The following is a 19,944-nucleotide window of genomic DNA, read 5'->3' as shown; positions in this document are numbered from 1 at the left end:
CCTCCAAACACGACAAGTTGTGTTTCTACCAAACAGTTCCAGTTTGGTTTCATCAGACCATAGGACATTCTCCCAAAACTCCTCTGGATCATCCAAATGCTCTCTAGCAAACTTCAGACGGGCCCGGACATGTACAGGCTTAAGCAGTGGGACACGTCTGGCACTGCAGGATCTGAGTCCATGGTGGCGTAGTGTGTTACTTATGGTAGGCCTTGTTACATTGGTCCCAGCTCTCTGCAGTTCATTCACTAGGTCCCCCCGCGTGGTTCTGGGATTTTTGCTCACTGTTCTTGTGATCATTCTGACCCCACGGGGTGGGATTTTGCGTGGAGCACCAGATCGAGGGAGATTATCAGTGGTCTTGTATGTCTTCCATTTTCTAATTATTGCTCCCACAGTTGATTTCTTCACTCCAAGCTGGTTGGCTATTGCAGATTCAGTCTTCCCAGCCTGGTGCAGGGCTACAATTTTGTTTCTGGTGTCCTTTGACAGCTCTTTGGTCTTCACCATAGTGGAGTTTGGAGTCAGACTGTTTGAGAGTGTGCACAGGTGTCTTTTTATACTGATAACAAGTTTAAACAGGTGCCATTACTACAGGTAATGAGTGGAGGAAAGAGGAGACTCTTAAAGAAGAAATTACAGGTCTATGAGAGCCAGAAATCTTGATTGCTTGTTTCTGACCAAATACTTATTTTCCACCATAATATGCAAATAAAATGAAAAAAAAACAGACAATGTGATTTTCTGGATTTTTTTTTCTCAGTTTGTCTCCCATAGTTGAGGTCTACCTATGATGTAAATTACAGACGCCTCTCATCTTTTTAAGTGGTGGAACTTGCACTATTGCTGACTGACTAAATACTTTTTTTCCCCACTGTATCATCCAAATACAAAGGCTGACTGTTCATGTCAACCAATAAATCAACTTGGAGAATTTGTTCTTGTGAAATATATTCCTGTGGGTTATGGGACTAAGAAATCGATACAGTACACAGCTGCCATTACCAGATTTGAAAGTCTACTGTGTAAAACCTTCATTAAAGAGTAACTGTCATTATAATGTTTACTTGATAAATCAACAATATACATGAACATGTATTTTTATGAAGCAAAAATTAAAACCACGGTTACTCTTTAAGGTATTTACATCAGAGTTTTGCCATAAAACACCATAGGTTGATATATTTTTATGCGTTTTCACGCCAGTCCCGAACAGATATACCCATCTAGTTCATGAAAAGTTATACCACTCTAGTAGTAAATCTACTCTCGAAATATCCCTGACTGGAGCTTTTTTTTTTTTTGCCAGATGAGCACAGTACTTGTAAGATGCTTCCAATATTTTAAGTGGCATGCACCGCTTAATGATTTAAGTTCATCTTACTTCATTGGTCCTGTTCATTAAGAATGGCACAACACCAGTCTAAGTGAAACTGGGCCTAAAGGTACTGTCACACTTAGCGATGCACCAGTGATCCCGACAACGATATGACGCGGTCAGGATCGCTGGTGCATCACTAAGTCGTTGCTAGTGAGATGTCACACAGGCAGATCTCACCAGCGACATCGCAGGGGTCGGGGGTCGCTACTTACCTGTCAGACGAGGCGATCCTGACGTCCTCCCGCCCGCGTCCATGCGTCGCTCGTCTACACAGCAGGAACCCCAGCAGGAAGGTGATGACGAGAAACGGCCCGGGACGTTCTCGCGCGATCAGCGATAACCAGTGGGGGAGCGGTCGGAGGTAAGTATCAGACATAGCGATATCGCTAGCAATATCGCTATAATGTCACTAAAACCAGTGACGTGTTAGCGATATTGCTAGCGATATCGCTTAGTGTGACAGGACCTTAAGAATTAAGGCGGTGGAGGAGGTGGACAGTGCAAAACATTGATTTAAACTTATGGTGTCACTGCAGAAGTAATATCATCATGCTTTGACTGAGGCAAGTGACTTGCCATGTGTTCCATTATACTCTCAGCTTCCTTCCCATTAATACACTTACCACAGGCAAGGGAGAGGTATCGTGCCCTTTGTATGATAATACTACTGCCCGGACAGCTGGCGCCAGTGGTAGCGGTGATGTTGCTGCTAGCGGATCTCAAATTTTTAGCCTCATCTCTTATGACAGTCCTTCCTAATTGGCTGTGCTAGACCATATGACGTGCACAGCATTATGGAGAAGCTCACGTGGCTGATCCTGACTTCCTATGAGCCTGACCTCTGGCTGATGCAATTTTCGATGTATGAAAATAGCGCTGTTCGTTTTCTTTCAGTTTTGTGAAAATCAAATTTCAAATTGTTTGAATTCCATGGGACATGCACATTTTTTAAAATTTGATTTTAATTTGTTACAAAGCAGATTGATTCAATCCTCCCTACAACATGTTGCATGACAATTTTACAGCAAAAACAAGTGCTTTATTGTAAATTGACTAGAATTGCTCTTTAATTAGGCTTACATCTCAATGTGTGGTTTTCGTTAGAACATTAATTTTTTAAATATTACTATGAGCAATTGCATGTGTGAGACAAGTGGTTTTACTGCTTGAACAGCAACATAAATCAACTGCCTTCCATAACAAAGCATAAAGATTCACATCAGTTTAGTGCCATCTGTAAAAAACAGTTTAATAGCTAAATCTGTCCACAACATAAAGATGTTTAAGTTACTCTGTGCATCATGAGCAATTTTGGAAGTGAAACCTGCCAACTTGTAGTCTGCTACGTGCTGGCACAGCTGTTCTACATCTGAAGTAATGTTTAACAATTTCAACCTGGTATATATTATAGAGAAGGAAATATTCTTTCCTTTATTGAAAAACGACAACTCGGATTTGAGCCTTAATGTTTGTATAAGGATATATTTGTGCAATGCCAATATGCTTTCCGCAGCATGAAGTTCTGCTTACCAAACAATTTCAAGTGTACAAACGTGTAGAAGAAAAACCTTCCTTTGACAACTTAGTGTTTTATTTCCATATAACCCTAATTTTTCAGGTCACCCCTAGGTAAATAATGTGAACATGAAAGGAGGATTCATTGACATTTTTCATTGATTTTCATATTATTACTACCAAATTAAAAAAATAAACAAAATCATCAACAGAAAAGAAAGTACATGAGTTTGAGTCTGAAAAGCTCAATACATTTTTTTTTTTATTGTTATTTACATGTTGGAGTGAAAATCCTCTTAAATATATATGGACCTCATCTTCACCCGCCTCTGCTCCCTATCTAACCTCTCTAACTCACCTCTTCCTCTCTCTGACCACAACCTGCTCACATTCTCTTCCCTCTTCACTCCATGTCTACAATCCCCACCCCACAAACTTTCACACCCTCGCAGGAATCTTAAACACCTTGACCTACACTCATTCTCTGAATCCCTCCTCCCTCTTACAGATATAAGTTCCTTACACAATGCGGATGACGCTGCCGCTCTATATAACACCACAATAGCTGTAGCTTTGGAATCCGCTGCCCCACTTACACATACCAAAACTCGCAAAATCAACAGACAGCCCTGGCACACCAGCCTGACCAAAGAGCTGAGGCGAGCTTCCAGGGCTGCTGAGCGCAGATGGAAAAGATCCCACTCCAACGAGCACGTCATCGCATTCAAACAGTCCCTCACTACTTTCAAGACCACACTCGCCACAGCTAAACAAACCTACTTCTCATCTCTCATATCCTCCCTGTCTCACAACCCTAAACAGTTATTCAACACCTTCAATTCTCTCCTCCGCCCCCCAGCACCTCCTCCCTCCCCACTCATCTCAGCTGAAGACTTTGCCTCATTTTTCAAGCAGAAGATTGATAACATCAGGGACAGTTTTGGTCAACAACCCCCAGAGCCCTTCCTCCCGACTTCCCAGCCCTCCACCTTCAAAACCAACTTCTCCACCATTACAGAAGATCGACTCTCCACTCTACTCTCAAGATCACATCTCACCACCTGTGCACTCGACCCGATCCCATCCCACTTCATCCCAAACCTCACCACAGTCTTCATCCCAACCCTAACCCATCTCTTCAACCTATCACTAACAACTGGTGTTTTCCCCTCAAGCTTTAAACATGCCTCCATCACACCTATCCTCAAAAAGCCCTCTCTTGACCCATCCTCTGTATCTAGCTATCGCCCTATATCACTTCTCCCATACGCCTCCAAGCTACTGGAACAACACGTCTACCTTGAACTGTCCTCCCATCTCTCTTCTTGCTCTCTCTTCGACCGCTTACAATCTGGCTTCCGGTCACACCACTCCACTGAAACTGCCCTTACTAAGGTCACCAATGACCTCTTAACTGCCAAGAGCAAGCGACACTACTCTGTCCTCCTCCTCCTGGACCTGTCGGCTGCCTTTGACACAGTGGACCATTCCCTATTATTACAGACCCTCTCATCCCTCGGCATCACAGACTTGGCCCTCTCCTGGATCTCATCATACCTAACAGACCGGACATTCAGCGTCTCCCACTCACACACCACCTCCTCACCTCGCCCCCTATCTGTCGGAGTCCCACAAGGTTCAGTCCTTGGGCCCCTGCTGTTCTCTATTTACACCTTTGGCCTGGGACAGCTCATAGAATCTCATGGCTTTCAGTATCATCTTTATGCTGATGACACACAGATCTACGTCTCTGGACCAGATATCACCTCCCTACTAACCAGAATCCCTCAATGTCTGTCCACTATTTCATCCTTCTTCTCCACTAGATATCTGAAACTCAACATGGACAAAACAGAATTCATCATCTTTCCCCATCTCACGTGACCCCCCCTACGAACCTATCAATTACAGTAAATGACTGCCCACTCTCCCCAGTCCCACAAGCTCGTTGCCTCGGAGTAATCCTTGACGCTGATCTCTCCTTCAAACCACATATCCAAACCCTTTCCACTTCCTGCCGACTTCAACTCAAAAATATTTCACGCATCCGTTCATTCCTCACCCAAGAATCTGCAAAAACCCTAGTCCATGCCCTCATCATCTCTCGCCTTGACTACTGCAACCTCATGCTCTGTGGCCTCCCCTCAAACACTCTCGCACCCCTCCAATCTATTCTAAACTCTGCTGCCCGACTAATCCACCTGTCCCCCCGCTATTCCCCAGCTTCTCCCCTCTGTCAATCCCTTCACTGGCTCCCAATTGCCCAGAGACTCCATTACAAAACCCTAACCATGACATACAAAGCCATCCACAACTTGTCTCCTCCATACATCTGTGACCTCGTCTCCCGGTACTTTCCTGCACGCAACCTCCGATCCTCACAAGATCTCCTTCTCTACTCCCGTCTTATCTCCTCTTCCCACAATCGCATACAAGATTTCTCTCGCGCATCACCCCTACTCTGGAACTCTCTACCACAACATATCAGACTCTCACCTACCATCGAAACCTTCAAAAAGAGCCTGAAGACCCACCTCTTCCGACAAGCCTATAACCTGCAGTAACCACCGATCGACCAAACCTCTGCACGACCAGCTCTACCCTCGCCTACTGTATTATCACCCATCCCTTGAAGATTGTGAGCCCTCGCGGGCAGGGTCCTCTCTCCTCCTGTACCAGTTATGACTTGTATTGTTTAAGATTATTGTACTTGTTTTTATGTATACCGCTCCTCACATGTAAAGCGCCATGGAATAAATTGCGCTAGAACAATAAATAATAATAATAATATATAGTTGCTAGTCTTGGCTAATTTGTAATACTGTTCTAGAAGTGAAGTAAAACAAGACCATTCTCCCTAGCCTCTGTGCCTCTCGTTATAAGGATCAACAATCTTCTAAACTATTTACTATAGTTGGGTGGATTGATTCAGAGAACGCCAGTCCATTGGTCAGGTCAATAGTCTCTGGCCACTGGACAAGAGGCTCGCATATCTTTTTCCTTCCAGGATCCCTGGTGTGGCCTTTTTTCTTTAGGGCCCCGTCACACATAGCGACGCACCAGCGATCCCAACAATGATATGACCTTGTCAGGATCGCTGGGGTGTCGCTACATGATCGCTGGTGAGCTGCCAAAAAGGCAGCTTTAGCAGTGATCAGCACCAGCGACACGAGGGTAACAAGCGACGCACGTCACTTAGTTACCCACTATGTACCTTAGTTACCAGCGCACTGTTGCAGGGAGCTTGTAACCAGGGTACACATCGGGTTTCTAAGCGGCGCGAAGAACTTAGAAACCCGATGTGTACCTTGGTTACCAGCTCCCTGCACCAGCGCGCTGGTAACTAAGGTACACATCAGGTTTCTAAGCGCTGCTCGCCGCTTAGAAACCCTCTGTTTATCTTAGTTACCTGCTACTGCTTGCTGATCACTGGTCTCCCGCCTGTCACATGCAGCGATGCATGCTGGACAGCAGGAGACCAGCGATCAAAAAAATGTCCTGGCCATTCCAGGACGATCAGCGACAACTGGCAGGGGGGACAGTCGCTGGTAAGTGTCACACACAGTGATCTTGCTGGTGAGATCGCTGTTGCATCACAAAACTTGTGACTCAGCAGCAATCTCGCTAGCAAGATCTCTATGTGTGACAGGGACTTTAGTTGCACTGGCAGAACCTCATCTGTGCATTGTATTGCAATAACGATGTTGCACCAGCCCAGATAATCAAACGCTACACCAGGGATCCTGGAAGGTAAGAGATCAATCAATGGGAAAATGATGGATCAGAGTCCACTGAAAATGATGAAGCAAATGTCCCTATCTTCAAAAAGGGGAAGAAGGTGGACCCAGGGAACTATAGTCCAGTGAGTCTAACTTCTATACCAGAAAAGATCGTTGAACAAATTATTAAACATGTATGTACCTACCTGGATAAGAATGAAGTGATTGACCAGAGTCAGCATGGGTTTGTAACTAATAAGTCATGTCAGACTAACTTAATTTCCTTCTATGACAGAATCACTGACTGGGTGGAAAAAGGAAATGCTGTAGATATAGTTTATCTTGACTTCATCAAAGCATTTTACAAAGTATCTCACACAATCCTTATTGAAAAAATGACTGAGTATGGAATGGACAAGGCAACTGTTAGGTGGATTCATAACTGGCTTAGTGATCGGTCCCAAAGAGTGGTCGTAAATGGCTGCACATCCAGTTGGAAGAATGTCTCAAGTGGGGTACCACAGGGCTCTGTCCTGGGCCCTGTATTGTTCAACATCTTTATCAATGATTTAGATGAAGGAATTGTGGGTAAACTGATTAAATTTGCTGATGACACAAAGCTAGAAGGGATAGCTAATACTAGAGAAGTGAGAGAGAGGATTCAAAAAGATATAAATAAACTGGAGAAGTGGGCAGCAACTAACAGAATGGTTTTTAACAGGGAAAAATGCAAAGTACTACATCTAGGCAATAAAAATGAAAAAAGCATATACAGAATGGGAGGAATAGGGCTAAGGAAAAGCACATGTGAAAATGACTTGAGTATACTAATAGATCATAAACTGAACATGAGTCAACAGTGTGATGCAGCAGCAAAAAAGGCAAATACAATTCTGGGATGTATTAACAGAAGCATACAGTCTAGATCACGTGAAGTCATTATTGACCTCTGCTCTTTGGTCAGACCTCATCTAGAATACTGTGCCCAGTTTTGGTGACCGGTCTGCAAACCATATCCCATGAGAAACGGTTGCAGGATTTGGGAATGTTTAGATTGCAAAAAAAAGACTGAGAGGAGACTTTATCGCTATCTAGAAATATCTCAAGGGGGTTCACATTGTAGAAGGATCGTCTTTATTTTCATGTGCATAAGGAAAGACTAGAAGCAATGGGATGAAAATGAATGGGAGGACACACAGATTAGATATTAGAAAAAACGTTTTGACAGGGTGATCAATGAGTGGAACATGCTGCCACGAGAGGTGGTGATTTCTCCTTCAATGGAAGTCTTCAAACGGAGGCTGGACAGACACCTGTCTGGGATGATTTAGTGAATCCTGCTTTAAACAGGAGGTTGGACTAGATGACCCAGGAGGTCCCTTCCCACTCTATCTAGAAAGTAGGATTTCTTATATCCACCAATTTGAAATAGGTATTAGCTAATGGATAAAAATTAACTTTTAATCAATTGCGTTTAAAAAACAGACAAGAAAAACAGCAACAAAGTGCAAAAAATCCTCAACCACATAAGCGTACAGTCACAGTAAAATATACCCACTGATATTACCTGCTATACTGAGTATAAGGCCTCTTATATAGAGTGATAATTTGTTATGATAAATGAACAAAGTGCAATATTGCCACCCTTGGCGCACTATGTCAAATTATCACGAAACAAATATACTTATTACTATAATCTTATAAACATGGACGCAAGATCACCAAAAACTCCAAAGTGGTGTTCATACTGCACATAATCAACCAGTAGAGTGACTGACAACCATTCACCATTTCATACTGGTAAGTTAAAGTGCTACGTGCATGCACTAAACATTACTCCTTTTGGGGAGAGAGAGGCCATAAAGAGATTAAAGTAATGGGCAGTTCCATGCTGAGAAGGAATATTTTCAAATATTTTGGAAATAGTTATTTTTTTGTAAGTTCATACTTCATTACACATGGGATAAGGTGGCAACATTGTTTATTTCATATTCCATATATTTCCAAGCTGGCAGAGGGTTGCATGTGAACACCTACTGTTCTTACTGGAATCATACAGTAACAGGCTATATTGGTAAGTGGATTTCTATTAACTAGCAACATGCATAACTTAAGTTTAGTAAATATAAAAGAAGTACTGTGAGGAAACCAAAATACTATAATATCTGGTTCTGTAAAATTATTGTTTACCAGAAATTTTGCACATATCCATTGGAGACATTTTCTTAGTAATGTAAGTTACCATAAAGATAAAAAGCTTTTGTAGAATTGAGAACTAAGCATAAATTAAGTTGCAACTTGCAGAGTTCTTATATTGCATAATGTATTAACTATTCACTAAGTTTCATGTTGCTGCTAAAAGTCTCACAGTTTCTGTATGAAGTAAACTTATTGTAACGTAAGTTACTTCAGCTTTTCAATGTAAGTTACCTGCCTTTCAATTTTTGGACACTTACAGTCAGCTTTTTGAAATACTTAAATACTATCATAATTTTGATGCTCATTTTACTTTATATTATAAGGTCATTCTTTGTATTTTTAGAGTCACAATGCCATTAATGCCAGCTGAAAAGATGAAGAGATGACAGTATACAATGCAGGATGTGCTGTAAATATTCTCCTAAGAATTTGGGAAAGTTATGAAATGTCCTATAAATGTCTGTTCTGTTCCTGATCTGGGGATCTCGGCTTTTAGTGGAGATGAATCTGTGCTGCATTTTATACACATGCTCAATAGTGACCAGTGCAGTGGAGTCGCAGTGGAGATGAATCTGTGGTGCACTTTATGTACATGCTCAGTAGTGATCAGTGCTGCGGGGTCATAGTTGAGATGAATCTGTGCTGCACTTTATGTACATGCTCAGTAGTGAAGCAGGGCTGTGGAGTCGTAGGTAAGATGAATCTGTGCTGCACTTTATGGACATGCTCAGTAGTGAGGCAGGGCTGTGGAGTCGTAGGTGAGATGAATCTGTGCTGCACTGTATGTACATGCTCAGTAGTGAGGCAGGGCTGTGGAGTCATAGTAGAGATGAATCTGTGCTACACTTTATGCACATGCTCAGTAGTGAGGCAGGGCTGTGGGGTTGTAGGTGAGATGAATCAGTGCTGCACTTTATGCACATGCTCAGTAGTGACCAGTGCTGTGGAGTCATAGATGAAATGAATCTGTGCTGCACTTTATGTACATGCTCAGTAGTGACCAGTGCTGTGGAGTCATAGATGAAATGAATCTGTGCTGCACTTTATGCACATGCTCAGTAGTGACCAGTGCTGTGGAGTCATAGATGAAATGAATCTGTGCTGCACTTTATGTACATGCTCAGTAGTGACCGCTGCTGTGGAGTCATAGATGAAATGAATCTGTGCTGCACTTTAGGCACATTGCTCAGTAGTGACCAGTTCTGTGGAGTCATAGATGAGATGAATCTGTGCTGCACTTTATGTACATGCTCAGTAGTGACCAGTGCTGTGGAGTCATAGATGAGATGAATCTGTGCTGCACTTTATGTACATGCTCAGTAGTGACCAGTGCTGTGGAGCCATAGCTGAGATGAATCTGTGCTGCACTTTATGTACATGCTCAGTAGTGAGGCAGGGCTGTGGAGTCATAGTGGAGATTAATCTGTGCTGCACTTTATGTACATGCTCAGTAGTGACCAGTGCTGTGGAGCCATAGCTGAGATGAATCTGTGCTGCACTTTATGTACATGCTCAGTAGTGAGGCAGGGCTGTGGAGTCATAGATGAGATGAATCTGTGCTGCACGTTATGTACATGCTCAGTAGTGAGGCAGGGCTGTGGAGTCATAGTAGAGATGAATCTGTGCTACACTTTATGCACATGCTCAGTAGTGAGGCAGTGCTGTGGAGTAGTAGATGAGATGAATCTGTGCTGCACGTTATGTACATGCTCAGTAGTGAGGCAGGGCTGTGGGGTTGTAGGTGAGATGAATCAGTGCTGCACTTTATGCACATGCTCAGTAGTGACCAGTGCTGTGGAGTCATAGATGAGATGAATCTGTGCTGCACGTTATGTACATGCTCAGTAGTGACCAGTGCTGTGGAGCCATAGCTGAGATGAATCTGTGCTGCACTTTATGTACATGCTCAGTAGAGAGGCAGGGCTGTGGAGTCATAGTGGAGATTAATCTGTGCTGCACTTTATGTACATGCTCAGTAGTGAACAGTGCTGTGGAGTCATAGATGAGATGAATCTGTGCTGCACTTTATGTACATGCTCAGTAGTGACCAGTGCTGTGGAGCCATAGCTGAGATGAATCTGTGCTGCACTGTATGTACATGCTCAGTAGTGAGGCAGGGCTGTGGAGTCATAGTAGAGATGAATCTGTGCTACACTTTATACACATGCTCAGTAGTGAGGCAGGGCTGTGGGGTTGTAGGTGAGATGAATCAGTGCTGCACTTTATGCACATGCTCAGTAGTGACCAGTGCTGTGGAGTCATAGATGAAATGAATCTGTGCTGCACTTTATGTACATGCTCAGTAGTGACCGCTGCTGTGGAGTCATAGATGAAATGAATCTGTGCTGCACTTTAGGCACATTGCTCAGTAGTGACCAGTTCTGTGGAGTCATAGATGAGATGAATCTGTGCTGCACTTTATGTACATGCTCAGTAGTGACCAGTGCTGTGGAGTCATAGATGAGATGAATCTGTGCTGCACTTTATGTACATGCTCAGTAGTGAGGCAGGGCTGTGGAGTCATAGTGGAGATTAATCTGTGCTGCACTTTATGTACATGCTCAGTAGTGACCAGTGCTGTGGAGTCATAGAATAATTGAAACTGCAAGGAAAAAAGCACAATAGGGTCTTATCTGAGAAAACCAAGATATCAAACAATAATTTATACTCACCGTATATAGGAGAGTAACAGGCATAAAGAAACGCGGTCAGCTTGCTGCACATCCAAATGACCACGCTGTGGCCATAAATCTTCAGATTCACTAGTAGGATTTTTTATGGATTAAAACGTGCGCTGCCAGGCCATCACTCCTCACAAATTGTGTGCTTATGTCATCCCCTGAGGAAGAGGTTTTATGACCTCGAAACGCGTTGGGAAATAAATATATTAAGCACACAATTTGTGAGGAGTGATGGTCTGGCAGCGCACGTTTTAATCCATAAAAAATCCTACTAGTGAATGTGGAGTCATAGATGAGATGAATCTGTGCTGCACTTTATGTACATGCTCAGTAGTGACCAGTGCTGTGGAGCCATAGCTGAGATGAATCTGTGCTGCACTTTATGTACATAGAATCATAGAATCATAGAATCGTAGAGTTGGAAGGGACCTCCTGGGCCATCTGGTCCAACCCCCTGCTCAAAGCAGGATTCGCTAAATCATCCCAGTCAGATGTCTGTCCAGCCTCTGTTTGAAGACTTCCATTGAAGGAGAACTCACCACTTCTCGTGGCAGCCTGTTCCACTCATTGATCACTCTAACTGTCAAAAAGTTTTTTCTAATATCTAATCTGTGTCTCCTCCCATTCAGTTTCATCCCATTGCTTCTAGTCTTTCCTTGTGCAAATGAGAATAAAGTTGATCCTTCTACAATGTGACAGCCCTTTAGATATTTGTAGACAGCAATTAAGTCTCCTCTCAGTCTTCTCTTTTGCAAACTAAACATTCCCAAATCCTGCAACCTTTCCTCATAAGACAGGGTTTGCAGACCGGTCACCATTCTGGTCGCTCTTTTCTGAACTTGCTCCAGTTTGTTGATGTCTTTTTTAAAATGTGGTGCCCAAAACTGGACACAATATTCCAGATGAGGTCTGACCAAAGAGGAGTAGAGGGAAATAATGACTTCACGTGATCTAGACTGTATGCTTCTGTTAATACATCCTAGAACTGCATTTGCCTTTTTTGCTGCTGCATCACACTGTTGACTCATATTCAGTCTGTGATCTATTAGTATACCCAAGTCTTTTTCACATGTGCTGTCACTTAGCCCTATTCCTCCCATTCTATATATGCTTTTTTCATTTTTATTGCCCAGATGTAGTACTTTGCATTTCTCCCTGTTAAAAACCATTCTGTTAGTTACTGCCCACTTCTCCAGTTTATTTAAATCTTTTTGAATCCTCTCTCTCTTCTCTAGTATTAGCTATCCCTCCTAGCTTTGTGTCATCAGCAAATTTAATCAGTTTACCCTCAATTCCTTCATCTAAATCGTTGATAAAGATGTTGAACAATACAGGGCCCAGGACAGAGCCCTGTGGTACCCCACTTGAGACATTCTTCCAACTGGATGTGCAGCCATTTACGACCACTCTTTGGGTCCGATCACTAAGCCAGCTATGAATCCACCTAACAGTGGAGGCAGGGCTGTGGAGTCATAGATGAGATGAATCTGTGCTGCACGTTATGCACATGCTCAGTAGTGAACAGTGCTGTGGGGTCATAGTTGAGATGAATCTGTGCTGCACGTTATGCACATGCTCAGTAGTGACCAGTGCTGTGGGGTCATAGTTGAGATGAATCTGTGCTGCACGTTATGCACACGCTCAGTAGTGAGGCAGGGCTGTGGAGTTGTAGGTGAGATGAATCTGTGCTGCACTTCATGTACATGCTCAGTAGTGAGGCAGGGCTGTGGAGTCGTATTTGAGATGAATCTGTGCTGCTCTTTATGTACATGCTCAGTAGTGATCAGTGATCAGACTGTGTCTGAATTCATTGGACTGGACCACATACAGTATGTAGGCCTAGATTAAAATTTAGTCTACATTATGTAATTGATCAACGGTCATATTTTGTAATCAAAATTTCCACTCTGCAAAAATGTTGACAACTGAAGTATGAATATTGATTGATTACATTTTTATACTAAATTTTAGTCTACATAAGTAGTTCACACCAATGAAGTCACAAGCAGCCTATGTTTTGTCTAAATAAAGTCAGTTTGCCTTCTCAAATATGAACACTGACAAAGTTGAACACATTTTGTTTTGTAACGCAAGTTACTATATTGTGTTGTACCTACATTTCTTGTAATAAAAACTGTTGCATTTAGCTTGAGAGGTTAAAATAACTTTGTTAACGTTTCTTGGACTATGGTGTTTTAATACAATAAAAATAGTGCTTCTCCCCTTTTTACCAGAACAGAAAATGTGGCAGTCTCATGATATGGACAATTGCCTTTCCTTTTTGTGTAACGTAAGTTAACAAGTAATAACACTGTATTTTGGATTTAATTTGTATTGTTGAAAAATCAAACTGTGTTGAAATCTATTGAGAATAGTGTAATGTACAATATGCATTCACTCATTTTTGTGCCAGCCTTCATGGAACAGTCTGTAGCCATTACTAACTCAGTTTTTGGCTTGTGAATGTAACGGAATGGCCCTAATCAATATAAGCAGCAAATGACATAGGCAACAGTCATTAGTAGATTGAACAGAATCATCACATATATAGTCACAGATCCAGAACCATGCTTCCTCATCAAAACTTAATGAGCATTCCCTATGAACATCTTGTGATACATGACATAATCAATGCTACATTGTAATGCCCTTATATAATATCGCAGCCAGCATTGTTGGATCTCACCCGGTTAGGAAGAATCCCATCCGCCGTGTACTTTACAGGGAGCCCCCAAATCACAGGTGACCTGCTGTTGCTTTGTTCATATAATGCGTCTCCCATTATGATTTTTTGCACTTTGTTGTTGCTTTTCTTGTCTGTTTTTTAAACTTAATTGATTAAAAGTTAGTTTTTTTCCATTAGCTACAGTAGTACCCCCTTCCCACTCTACCATTCTTTGATTCAATGATTCTATAATTCTATGATGGTCTGAAGTCCTATGAATTGATCAGCTCAACTCTATTATTTACCGTCATTAAATTTGTATTCATCTTCCTTTTTGTAGCCAAACTGTATCCTTCAAATACATTCAGACTATTAGTCACATAAAATAAGAATTGGGTACAAAAAAACTTTTAATTACAATTTGTAATTGAGGTATTGGAGTATGAAGTTTCCACAATCAATGATGGTTTCAGGAGCCAAGTCATCTGCTGGTGTAGGTCCACTGTGATTTATCAAGACCAAAGTCAGTGCAGCCGTCTACCAGGAAATTTTAGAGCACTTCATTCTTCCTTCTGCTGACAAGCTTATTGGAGATGGAAATTTCATTCTCCAGCAGGACTTGGCACCTGTCCACACTGCCAAAAGTACCAATTCCTGGTTTAAAAACAACAGTATCACTGTGCTTGATTGGCCAACAACCTCACCCGACCTTAACCCCATAGAGAATCTATGTAAAGGAAATAGTGTTCAGCTCACCCCGTTATGTCCTGGTTCTGTCAAGAGGAAGATGAGAGACACCAGACCCAACAATGCAGACGAGCTGAAAGCTACCATCCAAGCAACCTGGGCTTCCATAACACCTCAGCAGTGCCACAGGCTGATCACCTCCATGCCACGCTGCATTGATGCAGTAATTGATGTAAAAGGACCCCCGACCAAGCACTGAGTACATTTACTGAACATACATTTCAGGAGGCCAACATTTCAGATTTTAAAATCATTATTTCAAGCTGGTGTTTTAAAGTATTCTAATTTACTGAGATAATGACTTTTGGGTGTTCATTGGCTGTAAGCCATAATCATCAACATTAACAGAAATAAACACTTGAAATAGATCACTCTGTTTGTAATGTAATGACTGTATATAATATAGGAGTTTCACTTTTTGTATTGAAGAACTGAAATAAATTAATTTTTTGATGATATTCTAATTTTGTGAGATGCATCTGTATATAAATATAGATAGATGGAATAAAAGCCGGCAATTCATGTGTTGCATACACATAGGATAGGTAGATATATAGATGTCAGTGTCACACACACATATATATATATATATATAGTGGGTGCGGAAAGTATTCAGACCCCTTTAAATGTTTCACTCTTTGTTTCATTGCAGCCGTTTGGTAAATTCTTTTAATTTTTTTTCTCATTAATGTACACTCTGCACCCCATCTTGACTGAAAAAAAACAGAAATGTAGAATTTTTTACAAATTTATTAAAAAAAAACCCTGAAATATCACATGGTCATAAGTATTCAGACCCTTTGCTCAGTATTGAGTAGAAGCACCCTTTTGAGCTAGTACAGCCATGAGTCGTCTTAGGAATGATGCAACAAATTTTTCACACCTGTATTCGGGGATCCTCTGCCATTCTTCCTTGCAGATCCTCTTCAGTTCTGTCAGGTTGGATGGTGAACGTTGGTGGACAGCCATTTTCAGGTCTCTCCAGAGATGCTCAATTGGGTTTAGATCAGGGCTCTGGCTAGGCCAGTCAAGAACGGTCACAGAGTTGTTCTGAAGCCACTCCTTTGTTACTTTAGGTGTGTGCTAAGGGTCATTGTTTTGTTGGAAGGTGAACCTTCAGCCAAGTCTGAGGTATAGAGCACTCTGGAAGAGGTTTCATCCAGGATATCTCTGTACTTGGCCACATTCATGTTTCCTTCATTTGCAACCAATCGTCCTGTCCCTACAGCTGAAAAACAACCCCATAGCATGATGCTGCCACCACCATGTTTCTCTGTTGGGATTGTTTTGGGCAGGTGATGATCAGTACCTGGTTTTCTTCACACATACCGCTTAGAATTATCACCAAAAAGTTCTATCTTCGTCTCATCAGACCAGAGAATCTGATTTTTCATAGTCTGGGAGTCCTTCATGTGTTTTTTAGCAAACTCTATGTGGGCTTTCATATGTCTTGCTCTGAGGAGAGGCTTCTGTCGGGCCACTCTGCCATAAAGGCCTGACTGGTGGAGGGCTGCAGTGATAGTTGACTTTGCAAATTTTTCTCCCATCTTCCTACTGCATCTGTGGAGCTCAGCCACAGTGATTTTCGGGTTCTTCTTTACCTCTGTCACCAACGCTCTTCTCCCACAATTGCTTAGTTTGGCTGGACGGCCTGGCCTAGGAAGACTTCTGGTGGTCCCAAACTTCTTTCATTTAAGAATTATGGAGGCCACTGTGCTCTTTGGAAGCTTGATTACTGCAGAAATTCTTTTGTAACCTTGGCCAGATGTGTGCCTTGCCACAATTCTGTCTCTGAGCTCCTTGGCCATTTCCTTTGACCTCATGATTCTCATTTGGTCTGACATGCACTGTCAGCTGTCTGTCATCTGTCAGCTGTCAGCTTTCATCTGTCTTATGTAGACAGGTGTGTGCCTTTAGAAATCAAGTCCTATCAGTTTAATTAAACACTGCTAAACTCCAATGAAGGAGTAGAACCATCTCAAGGAGGATCACAAGGAAATGGACAGCATGTGACTTAAATATGAGTGTCTGAGCAAAGGGTCTGAATACTTATGACTATGTGATATTTCAGGTTTTTCTTTTCTAATAAATTTGCAAACACTTCTTGATTTCTGTTACATTTATTCCATCAAGATGTGGTTGCAGAGTGTACATTAATGAGAAAAAAATGAACTTTTTTGAATTTACCAAATGGCTGCAATGAAACAAAGAGTGAAAAATTTAAAGGGGTCTAAATACTTTCAGTACCCACTGTATATTATATAGATACAGTGGGGGAATAAGATTTGATTATTTGATCCCTTGCTGATTTTGTAAGTTTTCCCACTTACAAAGACATGAACAGTCTATGATTTTAAGGGTAGGTTAATTTTAACATTGAGAGGTAGGATATTAAAAATATAACTCAGAAAATCACATTGTATAAATTATATAAATTTATTTGAATTTTGCAGTGAGAAATAAGTACTTGATCTCTCTGGCAAACAAGACTTAATATTTGGTGGCAAAACACTTGCTGGCAAGCACAGCAGTCAGACGTCTTTTGTAGTTGATGTGGTTTGCACACATGTCAGGAGGAAGTTTAGTCCACTCCTCTTTGCAGATTGTCTTTAAATCATTAAGATTTTGAGACTATTGCTTGGCAACTCAGAGCTTCAACTTCCTCCACAAGTTTATTATGGGAGTAAGGTCTAGAGACTGGCTAGGTCACTCCTAGACCTTAATGTGCTTCTTTTTGAGCCACTCCTTTGTTGCCTTGGCTGTATGTTTTAGGCCATTGTCTCTCTGAAAGACCCAGCTTCGACCCATTTTTAATGTCCTGGCAGAAGGAAGGAGGTTGTCACTCTGGATTTTACGGTACATGGCTCCATCCATTCTCCCATTGATGCGGTGAAGTAGTCCTGTGCTCTTAGCAGAGAAACACCCCCCCAAAATATGTTTCCACCTCCATGCTTGAGAGTGGGAATGGTGTTCTTTGGGTAAAAGAAAGCATTTCTCTTCCTCCATACACGGTGAGTTGAGTTAATGCCAAAGAGCTCAACTTTTGTCTTTTCTGACCACAGCACCTTCTCCCAATCACTCACAGGATCATCCAGGCTATAAACATCGGCCTCCAGCCGTCAGCTTTCCCTTTGCTGGTTATGAAAATTACGTGGGAGCTCACATTATACGGTCTCCACTTTGTAGATGAGTTGCTGTGGATCCCAAATGCTTACATTTTCCAATAATAACATTCACAGTTAATTGAGGGATATTTAGGAAGGAAAACATTGATGAACGGTCATATTACAATGGTAACATAAAAACAAGGGAAAGGGCTGCCTGTAATGCTGTCATGTTCCCTTTAAGGAGATGGAAACATCAGTAAATCCCTTCCCAATATAAGACATCGATGTCCCAACCGGAGCTAGCTTGGATCTCCCCAGTTTAACCCAGTAAATGCCATGGCTAATCTAATTGTAAGGCTAGTCTGTTATTGCCTGCCTCTCCAGTGGCATAGCATGGTGCAAATCGGTCATGGCATCTTTGTACCCCTATAGAGACCAAGACTTCATAAGAGTCAGTTAAGTGTGTGATGTACTGCACTACAGAAGTATTGAGCTAGTGAAGAACGCTAGGTAAAAAAAAAAATATATATAATCACCTTCCTTTATTCCATTTTGACTATTCCATGGCAGGTAGAGCACACAATATAATCTTGATCACAATGCAGCAAAACAGGGAGCCATGGATGGCTTACTGCAGCTCCTCTGTCTGCCATATACAGTTCTATTCGATATGTGGATGATATGTGGTCATGTGATAAATAAAATCTGAACATGAAATCATGACTTTAACCTTACAATTATTATATTCAAAGTATTGATACATTTCCATTATCAGAAGTATAGGTAAGCTCTGCAGCTTAAATTTCAGCCCATTAAACAGATGCATTCAGTACCTTAATGTGGAAATCAAGCTAATCTCCTAAAGAAATGTTGCAAGATTCATAAAGGGACATGAATAAGACAATTGATTTTTTAAGTTTCACATGATCTGAAGTCGGTAATTTTTTTGTAATATCGCTATATGTGAAGCATGCCTGTAAATTACTGAGCATTTGGCCAAACTATACTGGCGGTATCATGCTGTGCAATGTTCAAATCATATGTTAAATGTCCATTAGGAAGTTCCCCACTTTAGCCATGTTGACCGTCAGCAGACTGACCAGATGAGACCAGCTTGTCTTCTGGTCACTTTTTTGCTGGGTCAAACCATCACACTTTTGAAATATTTTGACGATTAACAGGAAAATCATTGGAAACATTTTTTATACATTTTAAAAATTGTCCCTAATATTTTTATTTTAGTGCACTTTTAGTGGACATTTCAACCAAACAGTACAAGTATACCCTAAACCAATGAACACCGTATCAATTTAGCATGAATCCCAATACTGCAAGGCTTCCTATAGCCCTGAAATAACATATTTAACACTCTAAGGTTTCCTAGCACTGTATTCAACCATTCCATTCCTTTCAAGCTGTTTAACACAAACACAGCCTTAGAAATGTCACTATGATCTTGCCGTAGAAATGGATGTTAAATAGGAAGTACCCAATGGAAAACTTAATAAAACAGTGCACTCGGAGATGTTTTATTGTTTTTGTAAGCTACAGTTTTGACAATCTTTTCAACCCCAATTATTTAACATTTATCAAAAAGGCCAGGAAATGCTAGATAGGTAAATACACTTGCAGAAAGCAAAATGTGGCAGCAGGATGCAGTATAGCTGTGGCCAGTATAGTTGCCAAATTAAATTAGTAAAACTGGTGTGTGAAAATAAACATGCACAGTTAAATGTTTACATTATTTTTTACATTTAATTTTTAAACATTTGTTTTTATACTTTTTAAACAAAATTCAACCAATTTCCCAAAATTTCTAAGTAAATACACATTCAAGAAGGTAGCACCTGCAGCAGGGTTCTGTAATAATGTGGCATTTACAGAAGTAAAATTTGATTAGTAAAGCAAGTGCAAAAAAAACAACAAATTG

The sequence above is a fragment of the Dendrobates tinctorius genome, unplaced genomic scaffold (genome assembly GCF_039654945.1).
Source record: "Dendrobates tinctorius isolate UK_male_01 unplaced genomic scaffold, ASM3965494v1 ptg000081l, whole genome shotgun sequence".
Taxonomy (NCBI): Eukaryota; Metazoa; Chordata; class Amphibia; order Anura; family Dendrobatidae; genus Dendrobates; species Dendrobates tinctorius.
This window is presented reverse-complemented; position numbering follows the sequence as displayed.